The sequence below is a fragment of the Schistocerca gregaria genome, chromosome 2, assembly GCF_023897955.1.
Source record: "Schistocerca gregaria isolate iqSchGreg1 chromosome 2, iqSchGreg1.2, whole genome shotgun sequence".
NCBI classification, from domain to species: domain Eukaryota; kingdom Metazoa; phylum Arthropoda; class Insecta; order Orthoptera; family Acrididae; genus Schistocerca; species Schistocerca gregaria.
In genome coordinates, this window is record NC_064921.1 from 576,682,757 (window position 1) to 576,707,385 (window position 24,629).

Consider the following 24,629-nt stretch of genomic DNA (forward strand, 5'->3'; position numbering starts at 1 on the left):
TGCCGCCAGTTGCTTTCAACTCCTAACATGCAGTTTCTATGACCTAAGAATCATAAAAATACCTCATGCTTATAGAGCCCTAGCATACTCCATCAACGTCTTCTCAGGCCGTTAACTTTCTAGAGTCTCACTCTCGGTGCATCAGCTTGTAATAAAATCTTTAATAACTATCCGTATACAAAAAATAGGTGAGAGAGTAACTTGTGCTCTCTCAGCTTATCGTTGTGTTCGATGATATCGATACGAAACTATTTCAACTACCGCCATCTTCAAGGATCCAATGCAGTTACTACAACAGTCAATGATCGTCCGTTAAATTAGAACTATTCCCAGAAGACGTGAGCCGCTGATCTAGATTTTTGGAGAAATTTAAAAACTAGTAGACACCAAGTCCTCGTTCTCCACTGATAATAAGCATGCCTCCCTTCAAGTCTGTCTCGAAGGCAAACCTAGAATGCTCATCGCTTGTATCGCCATAACCGCATCCGCGAAGAGGATACAAAGGAAATTCTGTTGGGAACACGATGCAGTTAATAATACAATTTTCAGGGGCATCTAGGTTATTCGAAAGCTATAGTGCCGATTCAGTTCGTGTCTCCGGAAAACCTCAGTTTAACATTCATAGAATGTAACCGAAGAATACAGGCAGTAAAATCATTACACGATGACGTCAGTACTTATGGTAGAGTCTTACTACCAAAGATATTGCGCACCTCCCCAGAAGAAACCAGTTGTCGCTGAAAAATTCGTGTGAAAAGACGTTTTAATGTTAATGGAGATTCTAGTGTAAGAAGTAGGCGGAACGTATGTCCAAAAAACTGTAGTCTCCTCTTCCTCATTACATCAGTTAGTTTCTCCGTTTTCAGATATAGCTCTCTGTTTGGTCTTAACCTGTATTCAGCATTATCGTTTCTTTTAGCTCCCAGTATTTTCCTTAAAATTCTTCTTTCGACCTTCTCTAGTTTCTCAAAATCTCCATTTCTTGTTAGTTTAAGTGTTTCTGCCGCATAGAGAGCTTCAGGTCTGGCCACTGTTTGGCAGTGTCTTAATTTCGTGTTCCAGGACAAGGATTTTTTATTATAAACGTTTTTGGTCATATGAAACACTCATTCCATTTTGTGCACTCTAGTTTCTATAGCTATCTTTTCTTTGGAATTGTGCTCCCTGCCGCCGTTGGATAAGCAGTTGCAGCAGCAAGTCGTATAACCCTAGCTTACTTATTTGTTAAATAGTTTAATTAATTTCTTTGCGTGTTTTTGGGTACTTGCATTGTTTAATTCATATATTTCGGGCGTATTATAGTATTTGACAGTTGTAGCATCGTGCTTTAGTGTTTACTTGGTAGATTCTTATTTAAATTGCGTGTGAGTTTCGTATAGGAGGTGCAATTTAGAGTTTTAGTTACTGTAATCGTAAATTCAGCAGATTGTAGCGCAGTCGTTAGGCATTTCTACAGGTTAGTTGATACATTCTTTGCGTGTTTCGCTTGCGTTACCTAGACACGGACTCGTGTTTCAGTAACTGTTGTTCAACATCGATTAGAATGGACAGGGACTGCGATTGCTGTGTTCGGATGAGGGCTGACTTGGCATCCCTTCGCTCACAGCTGCAATCGGCGCTGACTTCGGTCGCGCAGCTTGAGGCTGTTGCCAATGGGCACCACTGTGGGGAGGCGGACTTGGGTATCACGGGGATGTCAACCTCGCCCCGTCTGTCCCCAGATCGGTCTGCTGCTGTGGTTGCCCCGGTTGCTGCCCGCAGTGGGGCTGAGCCCTCGCCTGTGGTTGATTGGGAGGTCGTTCCAAAGCGTGGCAGGCAGCGAAAGGCGTCCCCGGAGGCTGATCAGAAAGCCTCCCGGTGCGTCTGACAAACCGGTTTCAGGCACCGTCTCTGGCTGAGCCAGATGCAGCTCCCTGCCCTGTTTCAGAGGATCATTCTCAGCCTTCAAGGTCCGGGCAATCGCAGAGGGTGGGCTTACTGGTAGTTGGGAGCTCCAATGTTAGGCGCGTAATGGGGCCCCTTAGGGATACGGCGGCTAAGGAGGGGAAGAAATCCAGTGTGCACTCCGTGTGCTTTCCGGGAGGAGTCATTCCTGATGTGGAAAGGGTCCTTCCGGTTGCCATGAAGAGCACAGGGTGCAGCCAGCTGCAGGTGGTGGCACATGTCGGCACTAATGACGTGTGTCGCTTTGGATCTCAGGAAATTCTCTCTGGATTCCAGCGGCTATCTGATTTGGTGAAGGCTGCCGGTCTTGCTTACGAGATGAAGGCAGAGCTCACCATCTGCAGCATCGTTGACAGAACCGACTGCGGACCTTTGGTGCAGAGCCGGGTGGAGGGTCTGAATCAGAGGCTCAGACGGTTTTGCGACCGTGTTGGGTGCAGATTCCTTGACTTGCGCCATAGGGTGGTGGGGTTTCGGGTTCCGCTGAATAGGTCAGGAGTTCACTACACTCAGCTGGCGGCTACACGGGTAGCGGAGGCTGTGTGGCGTGGACTGGGCGGTTTTTTAGGTTAGAAGGCCTCGTGAAAGTGCGGGATGGGCTGCAATGTCAAAGGGTGCTTGGCAATTACAGGACGTGCTTGGATCAAGGAACAGTCGGAATTATAGTTGTAAATTGTTGTAGTTGCGCTGGAAAAGTCCCTGAGCTTCAAGCGCTAATAGAAAGCACAGAAGCTGATATCGTTATAGGTACAGAAAGCTGGCTAAAGCCTGAAATAAGTTCTGCAGAAATTTTTACGAAGTCTCAGACGGTGTTCAGGAAAGATAGATTAGGCAGAATTGGTGGTGGAGTGTTTGTGTCTGTCAGTAGTGGTTTATCTTATACTGAAGTCGAAGTAGATACTCTGTGCGAATTGGTATGGGTGGAGGTTAAACTTAACAGCCGGATTAAGTTAATAATTGGCTCCTTCTACCGACCCCCAGACTCCGATGATACAGTTGCGGAACAGTTCAGAGAAAGTTTGAGTCTCGTAACAAATAAATACCCCACTCATACGGTTATAGTTGGTGGGGACTTCAACCTACCCTCGGTATGTTGGCAAAAATACTTGTTCAAAACCGGTGGTAGGCAGAAAACGTCTCCCGAGATTGTCCTAAATGCTTTCTCCGAAAATTATTTCGAGCAGTTAGTCCACGATTCCACGCGAATTTTAAATGGTTGCGAAAACACACTTGACCTCTTAGCCACAAACAATCCAGAGCTGATAGAGAGCATCATGACTGATACAGGGATTAGTGATCACAAGGTCGTTGTAGCTAGGCTCAATACCATTTCTTCCAAATCCATCAGAAACAAACGCAAAATAAATTATTTAAAAAAGCTCATAAAGTGTCACTAGAAGCCTTCCTAAAAGACAATTTCCATTCCTTCCGAACTGACTATGCGAATGTAGACGAGATGTGGCTCAAATTCATAGATATAGTAGCAACAGCAATTGAGATATTCATACCTCATAAATTGGTAAGAGATGGAACGGATCCCCCGTGGTACACAAAAAAGGTCCGAACGCTGTTGCAGAGGCAACGGAAAAAGCATGCGAAGTTCAGAAGAACGCGAAATCCCGAAGACCGGCTAAAATTTACAGACGCGTGAAATTTGGCACGTACTTCGATGCGAGATGCCTTTAATAGGTTCCACAACGGAACATTGTCTCGAAATTTGGTAGAAAATCCGAAGAAATTCTGGTCGTATGTAAAGTACACAAGCGGCAAGACGCAGTCAATACCTTCGCTGCGCAGTGCCGATGGTACTGTTATCGACGACTGTGCCGCTAAAGCGGAGTTATTGAACGCAGTTTTCCGAAATTCCTTCACCAAGGAAGACGAATGGAATATTCCAGAATTTGAAACACGAACATCTGCTAGCATGAGTTTCTTAGAAGTAGATACCTTAGGGGTTGCGAAGCAACTCAAATCGCTTGATACGGGCAAGTCTTCAGGTCCAGATTGTATACCGATTAGGTTCCTTTCAGATTACGCTGATACTATAGCTCCCTACTTAGCACTCATATACAACCGCTCGCTCACCGATAGATCTGTACCTACAGATTGTAAAATTGCGCAGGTCGCACCAGTGTTCAAGAAGGGTAGTAGGAGTAATCCATTTAACTACAGACCTATATCATTGACGTCGGTTTGCAGTAGGGTTTTGGAGCATATACTGTATTCAAACATTATGAATCACCTCGAAGGGAACGATCTATTGACACGTAATCAGCATGGCTTCAGAAAACATCGCTCTTGTGCAACGCAGCTAGCTCTTTATTCGCACGAAGTAATGGCCGCTATCGACAGGGGATCTCAAGTTGATTCCGTATATCTAGATTTCCGGAAAGCTTTTGACACCGTTCCTCACAAGCGACTTCTAATCAACCTGTGGAGCAATGGGGTATCGTCTCAGTTGTGCGACTGGATTCGTGATTTCCTGTCATGAAGGTCGCAGTTCGTAGTAATAGACGGCAAATCATCGAGTAAAACTGAAGTGATATCAGGTGTTCCCCAGGGAAGCGTCCTGGGACCTCTACTGTTCCTGATCTATATAAATGACCTGGGTGACAATCTGAGCAGTTCTCTTAGATTGTTAGCAGATGATGCTGTAATTTACCGTCTAGTAAGGTCATCCGAAGACCAGTATCAGTTGCAAAGCGATTTAGAAAAGATTGCTGTATGGTGTGTCAGGTGGCAGTTGACGCTAAATAAAGAAAAGTGTGAGATGATCCACATGAGTTCCAAAAGAAATCCGTTGGATTTCGATTACTCGATAAATAGTACAATTGTCAAGGCTGTCAATTCAACTAAGTACCTGTGTGTTAAAATTACGAACAACTTCAGTTGGAAGGACCACATAGGTAATACTGTCGGGAAGGCGAGCCAAAGGTACGTTTCATTGGCAGGACACTTAGAAGAAGCAACAAGTCCACTAAAGAGACAGCTTACACTACACTCGTTCGTCCTCTGTTAGAATATTGCTGCGAGGTGTGGGATCCTTACCAGGTGGGATTGAAGGAGGACATCGAAAGGGTGCAAAAAAGGGCAGCTCGTTTTGTATTATCATGTTATAGGGGAGAGAGTGTGGCAGATATGATACACGAGTTGGGATGGAAGTCATTACAGCATAGACGTTTTTCGTCGCGGCGAGACCTTTTTACGAAATTTCAGTCACCAACTTTCTCTTCCGAATGCGAAAATATCTTGTTGAGCCCAACCTACATAGGTAGGAATGATCATCAAAATAAAATAAGAGGAATCAGAGCTCGAACAGATAGGTTTAGGTGTTCGTTTTTCCCGCTCGCTGTTCGGGAGTGGAATAGTAGAGAGATAGTTTGATTGTGGTTCGATGAACCCTCTGCCAAGCACTTAAATGTGAATTGCAGAGTAGTCATGTAGATGTAGATAGGTATTTAAAGGAATCTGTTTTGTGTATTGTGTTGTTGTCAACTGCAATATTTTGAGGAGCATCACAGATGTTTGTCATAAACTTTGTTTTTTCATAGGATATTTGTAGTCCTACTTTGGCTGCTTGTCTTTGTAGTTCTCTTATTTGTTCTTGGGCATTGTCTAGTGAATCTGTAATCAATGCTATGTCATCTACGAACGCTAAACAGTCGACAGTGATCTTGTTAGGATTTCTCTCTAGTTGAATCCCTTTAGTACTGATGGCCTTCCTCCATTCTCGAACTACCTTCTCCAAGACACAATTGAAAAGCAGAGGTGACAGACCATCTCCCTGTGGAACACCTGACTTTATTTCAAACGATTTTGAGAGCTCTCCCCTAAATTTTACTTTCGATTTTGTATTTGTCAAAGTACCTTTAATTATTGCAGTTGTTTTAGCATCGAGTCCCAATTCTTTTAAGATATCAAGCAGTGTATTTCTGTCAATTGAATCATAGGCTATTTTAAAATCCACAAAAGTAATTACATATTTTAAGTTCCTGATTTTCCTCATTTCTATTATGTTCTTTAAATTTAGTATTTGTTCTGCACATGACCTTCCCTTCCTAAATCCAGCCTGATACTCTCCTAGCTGCTTTAAAAATTGCATGAAGAGAGGCTAGGCCTTCCGCCCACTCTTTAATAGATGAAAAGTAATACTTCCGAATTTCTTATGTGTAAACTCTTAAACATTTCTTAAATAAAACCAATGTTATTAGGCTTCAACATCCCTATTCTTCATGTACACATATTTGCAGCCATTTGCCGTTAGAGGAGTCCGGATCGTAGCGTCTAATACGGCGTGTGTAGTGCAACAATGTCGGTGGGTGAGAAACTGTGTGATATAATCGAGTTTCGAATTCGAAGAGTTGGTCCACACATGGAGCACCTAGTCCTTCAGTATGACAACGCCAGACCTCAGTTACCACATCTGAATCACGCAGACTCGTCCGTTTCAATTTAAGAACAATGTGCACATTGGTACAAACGTTGCTGCGAGTTCGAATTCCTTCAGCGTCCACCCACCTGTACCACGAGATGCAACCATTATGCGACACTCACGTAACCTATCGCTGGCCTATCCTACTGACGTTCCCATTTACCTGCTCATAGGCGCGAACCAATACTGGCAAGTTGTTCATGACTCTTCGACTACATGAATATCTCATTTTCTACTGCTAAGGTCCTCAATGTTTGGCCGCATCCTTAGCCGTAGTCGACCATATGTTTCAGCAATCCACACCGCAGTCAACCTTTTTAACATCGCGTCACAACATGCCACGGATGTATTGCCTCTTATCTCATCCAGTGTAGGCAACACGTAGTTCATCTACCATGTAAGTTGACATTCGTTCTTCCTAATAACTTCGAAACTCTGAAAGCCGTTGTGCGTCATGGTAAAATCGTCTGCTAAAACCTACGAGCTAAGATACTCTCACGACACTCCGATGTTAGAATACGCCACACCACGCCATGTTCACTTAGCTCCTTGTGTGGCTATATACAGACACCTTTTATCTACCACATCACACGGTCCATACGGTAAGACAAGGAATAACGTTTTACAAATTGGTCCTAAACTTTTACCAAAATTAATATATCACCCATCGAACGTGGCTGGTCGGTCGGCAACTTTTTCGTTCAGGTCTTCCTGCAGCCACAGAGGACGTGCCTACAAACCGCGTGGCAGAGCATTCCCCAACAGGATATTCAGGCGCTCTTTAGTTCCATGGCGCGACGTCCAGTTGCTCTGACTGCATCAGCTACTCCGCACTGATGTTCCACTTCACAGTGCATGTACTAGACTGTAACACTTATCATTTGTATATCATCTCCCTACTCGTTGGAATAAATTTCATTGTCACCACGTCTGTCGGTCTTGGTGTTTCACTTTTTCCAAACGGTAGTGCATTATATATCTTTGTATGACACTTTTTCTCTTCGATGTAAATAAACGTTCTTGTTGTTGTGAAATCAAGCGGCGCGTCTAACTTTTCTAATTTGAAGATATACCGAATACTGCCAAATCTTCGTCTGAAACTCATGACCAGTAACCGTGTTTCGTATGTTCCAGTTTCATTCACGAATCGCCTGTGTCTCCCCAACATAGGAAGGCCAAAACAAAATGGACTTGTTTTATTTTTTTCCGTTTACAATCACACGCTTGATTTAGCGCAGTAATTCCTACGCATTACGTGTAATTTATAATGAAATCGCACCTGCCGGGACACAGCTCGTCCGAACTACAGCCGTTACTCACATTTGCTTTTTGCTGTGCCCTGCACCAGGGTGGAGTAGCGTTGAAATGGAATCGCTGGTAATCGCTAAATAGCTCCGATAGCCGCACTCGCACACACACACACAGAGCCAACGCGGGACTGCTGCGTGCAGCGTTAGTCAGCCGATCCCGAAATAATCAGTAGCCCACACACGCCACTCCCACTGCCTCCCCTAATGGGGCAATTTGGGCATTCGGGGGGCGAGGGCGCTGCGTGGGCGGCTATCGACTGCCCGCCACATGCCTGAGGGGTGCAGAGCCGGAGTGGCAGGTTCGCGAATTAAAGCCAACGTATCGCGCGCCGCACACTTGATTCATGGCCGAGCACTCTTCATCATCCGCACTCACAGAGTAACAGCTGACGTGACTTCCGGTTTTGTTCCCATTCGTGCGCTTTTCATCTCTGGCGTCTACAGCGCGGTCCATAGATGTGGGGCCATATTTCTGAAACCAAACCTGCTGAATAAACAAATACACCAACGGAAGAAAAATGACAATACCAGGAAGGAGTTGTGCGACATAAACGAAAGCTGGTACGCTTGTTTCTAAATCTGAAAGATGTAGCATAAGCAGCGCCACTATGATGATGGAAATCATATTTGCCCTAAATGCACGCTATAAAGGTCATGTGCGTTAGTTACCTTTGAGATGGGACGTGGTGAGCTTCTGTTAGTGAATTTAAGTCTTTAAGGTGACGAAGACGCCATTATCAACACCTACCTGAATATGATCAAGTTCATGCTATAGGGCTAAGAGAAGCTTTGACAGCAGCGGTGGAATGTGAGCTTATTAGAGGGCATGGTGGAGGTCTGTTGTGTTTTCCGATGAAATTTAGTTCTGCCTCGGTGCCAGTGGTCGCTGCGTGTCGGTTAGAAGGAGACCAGTTGACGGTCTCAACCAGCCTGTCTGTGTGCTTGACACACTGGACCTATAGCTGAAACTGTGGTCTGTGGTGTGATCTCGTATGACAGCAGGAGCACTCTCATGGTAATCCCATTCATCCTGACAGCACATGTGTTCCACAGTCTGGTAATTCGACCTGTTGTGCTGCCATTCATGTACAATATTCCCGGGGATACTTTCCAACAGGATAGCTCTCGTCCACATGCCACTGTTGCAATCCAACGTGGTCTACAGAGTGTCTACATGTTGCCTTGACCTGCTCGATCACCACACCTGTCCCTGACTACTTATAAGATACCATCGGGCAACGCCGCCATTCACAAACACCATTAACCGTCCCAGTATTTACCGACCAAGGTCAACCAGCGTGAACTCTATCCACAAACTGACATCCGGCACTTGTACGACACAATACATGCACCGGTTATTACTGTACCAGCGTTTCAGATTTACATAGACTCTCTTCGCGCTTCATAATCCGCGAACTTGCAACGTTAATTACTGGCATATGTTCCCAAGGTATCTCCAGAATTTCATTATTTTACATTAATAATTTGTTGATGTCGTAATTTTTTTGTGTCAAGATTTTAAAGTCAAACAGTACGGGGTGGTGCAAGGAGTATAACTTGTTTCACTGTCTCATCAGAAGGCGACCATTTGGAAGCCGTATTCCTTATTGTTGCTTTTAATATGATCATAGCTTTACTCATTCTCAAGGTGTAATGAATGTCGGAACGACTGATACAGTATATAGAATAGTCAAAATGATCTTCAATGAAATCCAAAGCAAGGAGGCAACACCAAGAGTGCTGTAAGAATTCCACTGTTAAACGCAGAGGAGAGAACGGATCGAAGGAAACAGTACATCGAAGACCTTTAAGAGCGGGAGGTATTCAATGATGTGGTAGAAGAAGATGTGGAAGTCAATATGGAAAAGGTAGGGACTGCAGTACTAATGGTAGAATTTTTTAGAGATTTGGGGAACCTTCACACAGACAGGTTGATGGCAGGCTGTCAGCTGACCTCCTCCTAACCAGCCCACGACCATAACTGTTACTGACTCATAGACATGTGTCATTAAAAGACACAAGGGACACCACCGCCCCCCCCCCCCCCCAATGAGCTCTCGCATGACACGACTGATGTCGAAGATGGCGCTGGTTCGGGGTTAGTGTAATGCACGTTACAGGCCAACGGTATTTTTGAACAAATGGATTTGTAACAATTAGTTCTGTCACTGTGGTGTCAGCTGCTGCTCAGATTGTTTCTCCAGACGTAGTACGATGAGTCAGAGCCACACGCTGAACACACTGGTCTTCCCTCTCAGTAGAGCCACGTCGCCATCCCGATTCCAGTCTTCTTGCGAGCGTACGTTCTTGCGACCACTGGTGCTAGAAATCATGTACAGTGGATACGTTTTTGCCGAGTCTTTTTTGCAATATCCAGATCCTCATAGCCTTTTTGCAAGACTTCATTCAAATTGTGTGAGATAATCTTGATAATTGCTTCTTTGTCGCCTTAAGGACATTCCTGATTAACTTAAAGTCACAACGTCGAATATAATAGGTAACTAACATTCTCGACCGTTACAATGTATATTTAAAGCACACCTGATTCTTATCTTCTTGGTGGCTCTACTAGTGCCTCTCTTGAGCAGTTGCCGCGAAATTTGAACAGATACAATCTTCCAGATGCAGAAGTGCGCCTACGAACTAAACACGATTACTAACTTTCGTTTACGCCACGCAACTGCATCTAGACGTTGCAACCTTGTTTCAGTCAGTGTGGAAGATAGGTTCAAGAGAAGGGTTAAATAATGAAAGGAATAAGTGATGAGATTCACTGGTGACATGGCAATCCTCAGTGAAATTAAAGTGGAATCACAATATCTGTTGAATGGTTTGAACAGTCTAATGACTACGGAAAGTGGACTGAATTGACAGAGAATAAATCGAAGAACGACGAAAGTATTGAGATCAGCGACAAACCGAACATCGAGGTTTATTTTTACGTAATAGGTGAAGATGAGGACTTCTAATACCTTTCAAATAAAATAATTCATGACGGGCGAAGCAAGGAGGACATAGAAAGCAAATTATCACAGGCAAAAAGGGTATTCTTGTCCAAGTGAAATCCACTAGTAACAGAAATTTCTGATAATGCACGTTTGGAGCATTTATTTTATGATGGTGAATTACGGTCAATGAGAAAACCGGAACAAAAGGAAATCGAAGCACATGAGATGTGGTGTTAAAGAAGTTGAAAATGAGGTCGACTGATAAGGTAAGAAATGAGATTCTCCATCAAATCTGGAAGAAGGAACGATATGATACGACAGGATCTGATATATCAGGGAATAACATCTATGGTGCTTTAGAGAGTCGCAGAGGGTAAAAATTGTGGAGGAAGAGCTGAGGACGTTGGGTGCAAGTGTTACTCCGAGATGAAGATGTTGGAACATGAGGAGAATTGGTATCAGGCAGCGTCAAACCAGTCAGAAGAAAATGGTTCAGATGGCTCATAGTACTACGGGGCTTAACATCTGAGGTCATCAGTCCCCTAGACTTAGAAGTACTTAAACCTAACTCACCTAAGAACATCACACACACATCCATGCCCAAGGCAGTATTCGAACCTGCGAGCGTAGCAGATGCGCGGTTCCGGACTGAAGCACCTAGAACCGCTTGGTCACATCGGCCGGCGCAGTCTAAAGAATTACAAGCAAACAAAAAGTGTTAACCCAAGTTGAACACAATGTGGTCATTCTGATATTATGGCAGATAAGCACATATGTTCAGGAATGCCACCCAGACAATCCACCTGAAACACATAGTGCGTTGGAGAAGCTTATGTGATATTGTGTCGTTCCGGCTTTATCGCAGACAAACTGAAAGATGGACCACGGATAATGCCTACGTATGAAGCAACATCAACCGTTGTTCCGGCATTGCTGAGTAAGGGTCTAGGTCGCAGAAAGTCCCTAATATCACAGAAAACTGGGGGTCAGTCGTAAATCACCATCTCGACGAGCCAACTGATGATGCTTGTGCTAGCATGTTCTGGTTATATGTGTCCATAAAGAGTGGATGAACTGGATAGCAAAAACCTTACGTGTTGGACAACTAGGTGAGCACATTTCGTAGCTTCCGTCGGCTGTGCTAAATGTAGCTCCTCCGGACAGCAAGAACGATGCGGCTGCTCTTGCTGACCACTGCGGCAACTTTCGCTGTCTGTACCACACTGCAGTGTGTAAACTCACTGCCATCTAACGGCGTACATCACCTGCAGGCGGGTCCGCATCCACTCCACCGGTACGGAGACGCGGTGGATAGACGGCAAGCAGCGCTCACTGGACGAGGACATCTATGAATATTTTTGCTGTACTCCGTCTACCTTGCTGCCTCCACATTTACCTCCAACAAATTCCTGTGATCCCTGCCTACACTGATTTCACAGCAAACTAGGAGGCAGAACAGATACGCCATTCTAATTAGAACAGTGGCTCTCCCACCAATCTCGAGCGGTCGTATCATGACACGCTGATGCAGTCTTGAAAGATTTTCTTACTCTCTAATGACCCAATTAAAGGAAGAACTCCTAGAGCAGCATGAGTACCGTGGAACGTGACTAATTGCCGGTTACCGCCTGAGGTTTAACTAAAAGTGTTAGAAGCGATCATCCGCCGATCCTTTAGGGGACTGATGTCCGCCTCGGAGACTGTAGGCGCCCTTAAGTTTCGCCTCGGTGGCATACTCTGCCTCTAGAACTAATGTATTTTAGATAATTGAAGCCGCTGTTTACCAATAGCTGAACTCTGTATACCATATGAACAAACAGCAACAAGAACTAAACTGCGGAACTCAGGGATTCTGGCTGCTCTTGGGCAAATGGTGGTACTATGAAGCACTACGAAATGAAGACCACGTCAGTCAGGGAAAGTATATTTAATAACCGTCACGTATGCCACACAAAGATTAGAAGAAGGGGAGACAGGTGATTTGGTGGGAAGGAACATTTAGTTTGTGGACGTGAGGGAAACACAGAAGACAACGTATTTGTTTAGATGGAAGACGATGAAATGCATTCTCGATTTGAAACACCACCGAAAGCAGCACAAAACCAAACAGCGTCCGCCTGTGGAAAGTTATGCGCGATGCTGAGCCTGAGGCGCCTACAACTGCAGCTAGAATGTAGTAGTAGCCCAATTCAGTTCCCCTGAAAATGCTCGTACTCAATTCTAAGAAGTCTTTTAGTCTGTCTGTTGGTTCAATAATTGTTTGAACTTCACTGATGTCATTTATTTATGAGAATACACTTCTCAAACTGGCTATTCTACGGAACTAATGAGTCCCCATCCTGATAAGACTCAGGATGTGTGTGACTATTTGAGGAAATACTCAACTTAATGATACCACACCAAGGCATCTGAGCGCTGGAATAAAATTTAAATAATTGCAGTTAGATCCAGTCACGAAATGAATCGACCAATCAGAGAGGAGGTAATTATAAAATTTCGTCATTGATTAATCACCCAGACTCATTTCTACAGTAGAGAATTATATTTTTAGAACGATGTTTGATAGACAAAAGGATGGGAAAACATCAGAGAACCAATATTTAAACAGCACGACTCCACCCACCAACTTACCTGCTGAGAAAATTCACTCAGAAATGCGCTCAGCTTGAAGTTGTTGGCATCGGCGTGGAGAACTGAGCAAACAGCAGGCAGCAGACAGACCATCGCGCATTGCCTAACCCAATTACAGAGCGCCGGGGCTAATCTGGAAAGATGACATCTGGCGGGAACATTCCGTCTGCGAGTCTTGCATTTTTCTCGCGGCTTTCTTTGATTTCTCAGGTAGAACGAACCGGAACGAATAAGCACTTATCTCTAGCTTCCCACTTTCCATTTGTTGGAATGACGCAGAAAATCTTTTAGTTTCATGCTAATCGAAGCTAAACAGTCCTCAGGATATGAAAAAAAATGAATTTCAGAGTTGTTATAATATCAAAAGATCTGTACAGACCATTCCTAGAATCTTTTTAGTAAACCACAAGCATTCTAGGCATTCGGTCCCGCCTGGAGCTAATACACGCTGCTGGAAGGCGTGTGCACGGTAGAACATCTTCAAGAGCACTTATCGCTTTCAGCGGGCAGTACTATTATTCCGAAACCAGTTTCTCACAGTGTGATCTAGTTGTTCAGTGACGTGCCGTACAGTTATATGGTCTATGGTGTATATTTAATTTTGTATCCAACAGCATAATTTCTTTTGTAAATTTATGTTAAGGTCTTATGGGACGAAACTTCTCAGGTCATCGGTACCTAAGCTGACACACTACTTACTCTAACTTCAACTAACTTACGCTAAGGACAACACGCACACACGTGTCCGAGGGAGGACACGAACCTCCGACGAGGGGAGCCGCTCGGACCGTGACAAGGCTCCACAGACCGCTCGGCTGCCCCACGCGACAACAGCATAATTAAAACTGTTATATACAACGCACAAAACCAGATATTATACACAATCCAGTCACACTAATATCAAAAGCCTGTTTGAACACCTCTTGCAGAGTGATTGTGCAGGAAGACTGTCACTAAGGTTCCGAAAGGTATCGAGAGGGCGCCATGACAACTACAGTGCTGTGGTCAGCTGCACTAGGTTTCTTGGTTGCGGATCCATGACGGGAATACCCCGATCAAGATGGTCTTACAGATTCTCCGCTGGATTTTAGTCCGAGGACTTCGGTGGACAGGGGAGTACGGCAAAAGCGCCCGGATGCTCTTTAGACAACGGATGTACACTGTGATCTGTTTGACTTCTTGCATTGTCCTGCTAGTATGTTCCCAAATGCCAAGGAAAACCCTAACTGCGTGTAAGGATAGACATGGCACCCACCGATAGAAGCATATTTGTGTTGATCCAGACTTCCTTCCAGAATAGCTGTATCACTGAGGGAACGCCACGAAAACTTACCCCAGGCCATAAAACTCTGTCCTTCAACATGGAACGATCCAATAATTGTTGCACGGTGTTTGTTTTCAGACGTTTCACGACTTATACGACAACGGCCATTTGTCAGATGGAGTATAAAATATGATTCATCGGAAAAGGCTCGTATCGCCACTCACTGAAAGTAGGACTGCGGTACTGGAGTGCAAATTCAGGCATTCATGGCTGATGAACTGCAGTCAGAATAGGGGCATGAACCAGGCGCCTGCTGCAGAGGCCCATACTCAGAATGTTCACTGAATGATCGTTGAGGACACACAATTGGTAGCCCTTGACTCTTCTGGGTGATCAGTTGGTCAACAGTGGTACGTGTTTCCCCCGAATCACATTTCCGCAGCTGTCGTTCACTCCTATCGTTTGCGGCCTGTGCTGGACCACAGTTGTCACATCACCAGCCTTGGATAGTGACATTTTAGCAGACACGATATACTTTAACCACCATGGTGGATTGAGAACAGCTTACAAATGGTTCAGATGGCTCTGAGCACTATGGGACTTAACATCTGTGGTCATCAGTCAATTAGAACATAGAACTTCTTAAACCTAACTAACCAAAGGACATCACACACATCCATGCCCGAGGCTGGATTCGAACCTGCGACTGTAGCAGTCCCGCGGCTCCAGACTGAGCGCCTACAACCACTAGACCACCGCGGCCGGCCGAACAGCTTACAGACTTAGTCGTTTCGGAATGCTTCCAATCTTAGCCCAAGAGCCTAAAACTATGCCCTTTTGAAGATTAAATAATCAGTCCCTTTCCACACTACTATCTAACAGCAATAGTATTCACATTCCCTCCCGCCCCCCTCCCCTGGCGACACGCTTTATATTCCTTTCACTGAGGTCGAATATAGCCTGTAATCCACTAATGTGACTGGAATATGTATATGTCATAGTATGGTTAGCCTATACTAAACGTGAAAAGGAGATTACCCTCTTACACTTCTCCTTATTTCATCAGAAACTTGAAATAATTATTAATTTCTGAGGAAAAACGGTATGGAACTCATTCATATTAACATACTGTGTTTGGATGTAAGTAACTTGCATATCTGTAAACAAATTTCGAATTGATATAACGAATTTTTACCTCCAAATTCTGCTCGATAATTTCTTTTTGGCTGTACTGTTACAAAAGTGAAGTCTGAAACAGAACAGATAATGACAATAACATAACTTGCATTTTAAAAATGAATTTAGTAATCTTACACTCTCAGAGAACGCCTAGAGAATCAACGCTGTGCTAAAGTACTGAATTCAAACATGAGAAAAAAGATTATAATTGGCATGAAAAAGACAGGAATTGTGATCACTTCATAGATGACTATTGCACCTCCTAATATCTATCTTCAAACCGTTGGCATCACTCATTTGTGTATTTTGAACCGAAAGAAAGCTAAAAAATTGTCCTATGACTGGCACAAATCACCAAGCGATCGTGGAAGTATAAGAAAATTGGTGCTCAGCCCATTCTCTGGGTTGGGCCCACAATTTTCATCTACTACTATCACTCCTTTACCCATACCTCACCCTCTTTTATTAAGTTAAAAACACAACAAATTGACCTGAATTTCATGAACAAAACTAAATAAAAAATCAGTTAAGTTATAAAGTTAACCATGTAGGAAAATTATTAGAAAATCTGAGATACTATAAATTCTAACCATATGTGAAAGTACCTGAAATCAGTTAAGTATAAATTTTTAATTCTGAAAATAAATTTTAAAAAAATTAACTCTGTAACAAATTAAAAAATACGATCTCATCCTAACATTTTAAAAGTCTAATAAATTTTGTTATAATGAATTAACTTACCTAATTCTAATATTCAAATATTCACAACATGTACAAACTTGTTTTCTCATTTCAAGTAACATTGAATAATATTTTACCTCATAAATGAATGAGGAACTAAGCAAGTTCACTAGAGTCTAACAAAATTAATGTTGTAAAGAAAATAATTTAAGACATTATGACATACAGAATAATGAAAAGAAGAAATTGGAAATAATTGCCTTTTCCTAATACTGAAAACAGTGATGAAGCTTTTAAAATTAATGAAGCTATACCATTCAAAGAAAATTTTCTTAATCTAGGGAAACAAAAAAACAGAAAAAAATTGATCAAAATATAATTGCTGAAGTGTTTAAATAAGATTACAAAATATTATTTAAAAAATAATATAAACTCAACTGAGAGGAGTCAAAGAAAATTTAAATTACACAGTGGAATGAAAATAAATTTTATAATTTATTATGGGTACAAAATATATACACATAATGAAGTTATGAAATTTTTACATGAGGCTCAAAATTACATGGTTATTAGTGAAAAAACAATATCTAACAAATGAAAGAGAAGAAAACACCACATTTTAACACAAATGTTTAGTTTTCAAGCACTTTGCTTTGGTAATATTAAATAGAAGTATTGGAATACTGTTAGCAGGTATAGACATGTTCCATGAAAACGTTTGTCTTATAATGAAGTAACACAAAAAACAGAGAAACCAGCTTGTCATAATGTTTGAAATGATAAACAAAAATGTTTCCTGTAGTCAATAATTTTGATTTTAAATACTGTAGAACAAAATGTAAAGGTTGTGATTAAACACCAGTTTTAAAAAAACTTGCTACAGTCTTTTAAGGAAAAAATTACTAATACTTCTTTTCCGGTTGAAATTCAAACTATTAAAAAAACTGAGACTAAAATTGATGTCTCTAGTAACGTTCTTTCATTGAACAAAATATCAAGTATATCTATAAAGAAATAAAAAAATCTAAAAAAGAAACCATATGAATTTATTATGTGTTAAAGAAGACACTGTTGTCAGATAAAATTTTTATTTAGATTAAATCAGCTAAGAAATTAAAGCATAAGATACCAAAATTGGTATATGTATTAAATTTTTATGATAAACAAAAATTAGACTATCACTCAAACAGTTGGCATATTGAATAATCAGGTCTACTGCCAGATGTTTGTGTCGCTCTGGCACAATATTTCGGCCACGTAACTCATTGCCTTCTTCAGGTGCTACCTGAGACTGCTGTGTTGGAGGACCTTGTCCAGTATTTATGCCCTGAGGGTGTTGGGTGCTTTCTTTGCCGTTCGCGGCCGCCTGGCGCTGCTTGTAATGTGTTGTCTCTTCCCCAGTGTTCCCTCGGACGTCCGCGCCAGAATTGGGCGCCATCTGTGGCAGCTCTCTGAGGCCTGTCCTGTGTTGGGCGTTCCGTTCGCGGTCCGCGCCCCCACAGGTGCTGCTGCTGAGTTTTTACCCCTCCCTGGTGCTCCCACATACATCTGCACCCGGCTCGTCCACAATCTGTGGTCGTGGCAGTTGTCTGGGGCTGGACCCGTATGTGGTGATCCATCTGTGGGGAATCAAAGGTAATGTAAGGCCAAATAACAGAAGACCTTTGTGGATTAGGAACAAACATCTATGCTTATTAAACTGATAAAGGAAGAGAAAAATCAAAATTGGGGGAGAACTTTTAGTTAAAAATATAATAAATTTAAAAGTTAACAAATATTGTTTAGTTATCAATTAATAACAATACAGAATTATAAATGTAGTATACAACTTTAAACATGGAATTTAATTTTCTGAGATTAATAAAAAACTTTACACCATCACTACAATAAAATATAAGGTTCAGAAAGTAAAAGATATAAATTACCATTTGGACTTGGGAAAAATAAATATTTACTTGAATTTTTACTGTAATTTTAATAATGAAGTAATTTTTTGAATTTATGTCTTTATCTTTTTAATCATTTTTAGTGCACTTCAGTTAGAATTCGTTATAATACACTTTTTAATAATGTTTAGAAACAGATTTTACACATTGTTGTTGTGGTCTTCAGTCCAGAAACTGGTTTGATGCAGCGCTCTATGCTACTCCATCCTGTGCAAGCTTCTTCATCGCCCAGTACTTACTGCAACCTACATCCTTCTGAAGATACTTAGTGTATTCATCTCTCGGGCTCCCTCTACGATTTGTACCCTCCATGCTACCCTCCAATGCTAAAATTGTGATCCCTTGATGCCTCAGAACATACCCTACCAACTGGTCCCTTTTTCTAGTCAAGTTGTGCCACAAACTCCCCCTCAATTCTATTCAATACCTCCTCATTACTTATGTGATCTACCTATCTAATCTTCAGCATTCTTTTGTAGCATCACATCTCGAAAGCTACTATTCTCTTCTTGTCCAAACTATTTATCACCCATGTTTCACTTCCATTCCATACAAATTCCATACATTCCACATTCCTACATTCCATACAAATACTTTCAGAAACGACTTCCTGAGACTTAAATCTGTGCTCAATGTTAACTAATTTCTCTTTTTCAGAAACACTTTCCTTGCCATTGCCAGTCTGTATTTTATATCCTCTCTACTTCGACCATCATCATTTATTTTACTCCACGAATAGCAGAACTCCTTTGCTATTTTAAGTGTCTCATTTCCTAATGTAATTTCCTTAGCATCACCTGACTTAATTCGACTACATTCCATTATCCTCAATTTCCTTTTGTTGATGTTCATTTTATGTCCTCCTTTCAAGACACTGTCCATTCTGTTCAGCTGCTCTATCAAGTCTTTTGCTGTCTCTGACAGAATTACAATGTCATCGGCGAACTTCAAAGTTTTATTTCTTCTCCATGGATTTTATAACTACTACGAATTTTTCTTTTGTTTCCTTTAGTGCTTGCTCAATGTACAGACTGCAGAGAGACTAAAACCCTGTCTCACTCCTTTTCCGACCACTGCATCCCTTTCATGCCTCCCCACTCTCATATTTTACATACACATACAAAATATATTTTTGAGGGTATTTTAGATTCGATGGCATCCAATTCTTGCAAAAAATTAATATAAAAGAAAAAAAATTTCAAAATAAATAATAACGGAAAAAATCCCAAAATCAAACAAGAAGAAACTAAATATAATAAATTCTAATAAAAAATTAATCTTCTATATGGACTCATTCTTAGACATCACAAATAAATGGCTTGCATACAGTAGTTAACAATGTTTAATGATTATTGATGAAAATAATAAACACAGTAATATAAAAATCAAATTACTGATCTCTTAGGGTATGAACACCCTTGGAATGCTATAAAACTTCATATTAACGAAATATATTAAACATATATGAAAACTTCAAAAGTGGTAGAACACTGCTAATTAAAAATATCAATCATTTTTTTAAATTTATAAATGATCCATGTCTATATTCCTTAGTTAATAGTACCAATATTCTTTTTGAAAAACAATTTCAGATTGGATTTATGAAGAAGTTTTACCATCAGTTTGTGAATATAAATAATAAACAGTAGAAAAAGGTAATAAAGTTATATAGACATTTTATAGATCTTACAAAAAAAGGAATGAAATGTATGTAAATTGTTTACTAGAAATAAATAGAATTTCAGAAAGTTGTATAGAAAAATCAGATAAAAATTAGAAAACAGTAGAAATATAAACACACAAAAAGTGAAATCGAAGATTGTCCCTACATATTTCACAACAATGAGATAATATAGACTTATGGATCTCATTTGTTATTTTAGGTTTAAATAATGTTAACATTAAATATAATCATTGTATTGTTAGAAGGCAAAGAAAAGACTGGAAAAACAATTAAATGAAGTTAGAATTAAGCACAATAATTGTGAGGAACTGGTGATATTTGTTTATTATTCTAATTCATTAAATTTATATTAAAGAACTATTAAAAATTGGAGGACTGAACATCATCACAACCAATATAATATGTTACATACACCAGAACAGTTTCCACACTAAATCGAATCATTTATGAAATGCTCTTTTAATATTAATTTTGTTGCCTTTGAAGCAAAATTAATTTTGATAGTAGCTGCACACTAAACTCTAGTTCACCAGATGCTTAATCACTGACAAAAATTAATTCATTTTTAAAATTCATTTGTAATTGAATAGTTATATTTGCACCAGTAAAATCTTTCAGATTATTATTCTCATCAGTAATATTTATTTGGAAATCCTGAATGCTTGTAACATTAATAGGAACAAATACAAGAAAGTGTACAATGTACAGTTCTTCACCATTTGACAGTCGTTAGAAGATCATGTGTTGCTTCTTTACATTAACGTAAATGTATTGTATACTGGGCTGTATAACTAAGGGAAAGATTTGTTATAATGTTGCCTACACCGTATTGTGTCTCATTTTGCTCCCATTTTCCATTGTTGGTGTCTTTGAATATTACAACTTTATTGGTGCTGTAATTAACGAGGTTCTAAGCGTTTTTTTGAGGATTTTACATTGTATAATTGGGTAAGTCACTGAATGAAATTTAATAAAACCTATTTACATAGTCTCTAATTACTAAAAGAGGCTCTTCAAATCAATTTTGAATAACCTTTTCAAGTTTCTAACCTCAAATCAATGTCAGACTACTCAGTGCCTACAACTGTAATCATATTTTGCTCCTTTCTAGTTTTTGGTTAAAATAGCTCAGCATGCATATTAAATATCAAAGCATTGCATTAACACTACAGATTATCTTTTGGAAAATAAATGAGTCCACAATTAAGTTTTCTTTGGGGTAAGATACTTAACCCTGACAACATCTAATCCTTTCCCTCATATAAGATCATAAATCATAGGAGCACCAAATTCTACAATAGATTTAAAAGAGCCATAATATTAGTTTCTTGATGAAAATATTTATAATTTCCTACAAATGTCCAATCACCTGAATTAAAGTATATATTTATTAATTCAAATGGTATAGTTTTTGGGATATCATTGCAATATATTTGTTGTTAGCATCAATAACTTGATAATTAAGGCCTAAAATTTCTCTAATACCATCTTTTAAAATTATATGTAATTTAAGATGTCTCAGAATAATGACTTTATTTTTAAAAAATTCCTCTTAAATACATATTTATTTAAATTGAACAATTTTTTCTAATGTTTTCAAACTATACTGACGAATAGGAATTATTACAGTTTTCCATGAAAATAAATCTGTTTTGTTTTTTGAAGTACTATTTCATATTAGAAAATGTATGAAAGCAACTCCTAAATAGAAACCTCACATTTAGCTGTGCCTCTTGGATGTTGAGTTTGTTGAATTATTAACTGTGATTAATTTGAAAGTGCTAGTTGTGTAGATGAGGTTCCCTGATATGTCTGTCTTTAGGTCTTTGGAGCATTGTTAAACTAAGTCTCACTTAAGTAGGGTCACATCTTCATGTTACATTATTGGATTTTCATATATCAAGAGTCACATTGCAGTAAGGTTACATTCGGGATTTCAAAATCGAATAAAACTTTAGTCATAGTGAAATCGACCTCCTTTTAGAAACCCTACTTCCTATAATATCTCCCATGAGTAGGCGACCATAATGATGAAATATTTTAAGAAATATATGATGATGTTATGTCAGTGTGATGGTGTTTTCCATTGTGCACACTGGGAAAAATTATAAGTGGAATGTTATATAATATGCAAAGTTTTTACTTGCATTAATACTTGGATAGCACTCAGACGTTCTAATTCTAGAGCTCATATTAATTATTAATCCAGATTGGTTTCAAAACTAAAAAAAATCTTCAGTTTCTGATATAGATCCTAGCAGCAACATGGATTGATAGTCTTTTGTAGTGTCACATTGAGGTGGAGTGAAGTTTGGCTGGGGTTGTGCAGGTGTGGACTCAATAAAGACTTTATTAAAGATAAAATGTTTTTCACAACGTTGAAGAAATGGTAACAAAACAGAACATAATTTAGAGACCAAAAATTCTTGAAGTCAGAGCTTAAAAAGAGAATAACATTTCCAAAATCAAAAAAAATTCAAACATTCTTTGCATTAGCCGATATAATCAGATCAACAGCAATAATAGTTATCAATACATTTCCCCCACCCACAGGCAGAAAAATTATAATTAATTGAGATCCTGCAATAAACTGCAGAATTACGAACTTGAATATAACATAAAAATCTTAGGCGGTACTTCACCTATGGCTTCACTTTAACGGTAGATGATACCAATTAATCTCCAGATTGTTATTTACAGAGAAACACATCGTTCCAGGAATAATTAACAACTCATAATTCGCGTATAGGGGTTTGTGCTGGTGGGAGGTGACAAGAAATATCGGTTGATAATGTTCACCACAGAAGTATTTGTTACGCAAGATATCATTAGTTATAGTTATTTTAATGTATCAGTCTTGGCTAGTTTCCAGATTTCACTTGTATTCATATAATTTTGGCCCAATTACATTCTGTTTAACTACATTAGTGGACAAGCTAAGCTACAGCGAATGAAAAAGCAGTAAATAAGCTGCTGGTCCAGGATAGGACATAGTTCTAAATAAACTACCTATGTGGTTTCCTATTTTCTGTACAGCTTTTTTTCCAGGGCTTTGACAATTCGGATCTTTTTCAAACAGGACTTTTTCAGTGTTCATTTGTTGCACGTTCGTTATCGTTTCACTGTTGTCTGCTTCTTCTAAATTTACGTTTGGTTGAAAAGATTTCGGTAAGGCAAATAGAGCGAAAGTATTGAGTCTTGTAAGGGTGAATGCCGTGCTCTTTCTTATTTTTCATGCTGCTGCTTGAGAGTAAGGATGAAGAGTATGACAATAGATAACGACAAATCATTTGAACAGAAAAGCTTATCTTCGGCATCTCATGGATCACCTTACCATCCGACTTATCACATGTCTTCATTCCAGTAGACATTGAAGAGAGGTACTGAACGTAAGTCAGTGCACTAGTGCAATCTCAAGTCATCAAGAAACACTTTTCTTTTCTGTTCATGGCCTAAAACTTCCTATTATTTAGTTATTTGCAGCCTTCTATGTGATGGTTTCCATGTCGAGCGCTACTATATCCATCTACTTTAGCGACCTTGACTACGAAAGGAAGTATATAACATGGCAAGTTCCTTACATGGACAATAGCAAATTAATTCTGTGTACATCAAACGCTCAACGGATGGTGTTAAGGAATTGGTAAACGAATTCAGGAATTAGTTGCAACAACATGGCACCAACACTTACATAAAACGGTCGTGAAAAACTGGCACCTTTCTCAAAAACTGATGAATGTCGAACATTAACTAAGATGTGTAAAAAATCTGCCATTTTAGGGATCTAAGTACGTTTTGATACGCTACATCTGATCCCACTGAAGAGATATTTCGCCTGTGTGCATGCACTGCGATCGCTTTTCATTACGCATGAAAACTACGGGTTTTATCACTGGCCATAAATTGAGCAACTGATAGCTATTGACTGCGCTTCGTTTTTGCGCATTGTGCATATTAATTAACGGGGTAACTGATCTGGTACAGCACATTGGCTCCCAGCTCTGACAGACGTCAACGATATTACCACAAGAAAACTGTCCGACCGCTAATGACGTCATTATGTTCGCTCAATCAAGTTCTCTCGCTTGCAGTTTTGTGTGACTTGGCTTAATGTTCCCACCGCATAATTAGAGCACTATGGCTCCCGTGACAACAGAATTACCTCATCTCACGAAAATGAAACAATTACGGGCGATAAACATAAACGGTTGTCTCAGCGTTTATTCGTGCATGACTACTCATTGTGCAGAACATACGTACTTACATTAGGATCCAGCATTTATGTACAGCATTACGATGGCTCTCAACTGTATTTCATTTTACAGTAACGTAATTATTTATGTACATAACCGCTGCCGGTCAGTTCAGTCTTACGTTTGTCTCTGTGGCTTACTTGGCTGACTATGTATCACGCTAAGTGCAATGCCCAAATTTATTCCCTTCCCGATGTTTAGGAACGAAATTTCTTGTTCTAATTAGGGAATGAAACATTTGCTCCATAGATTGCAGGCCCTGTTTTTACCACCATCAACTCGACAGACGACAGACGTACTTTCATAATATGCAGCCATGTCGACACTAGGATTGCGGCAATAGAATAAAACACTGCT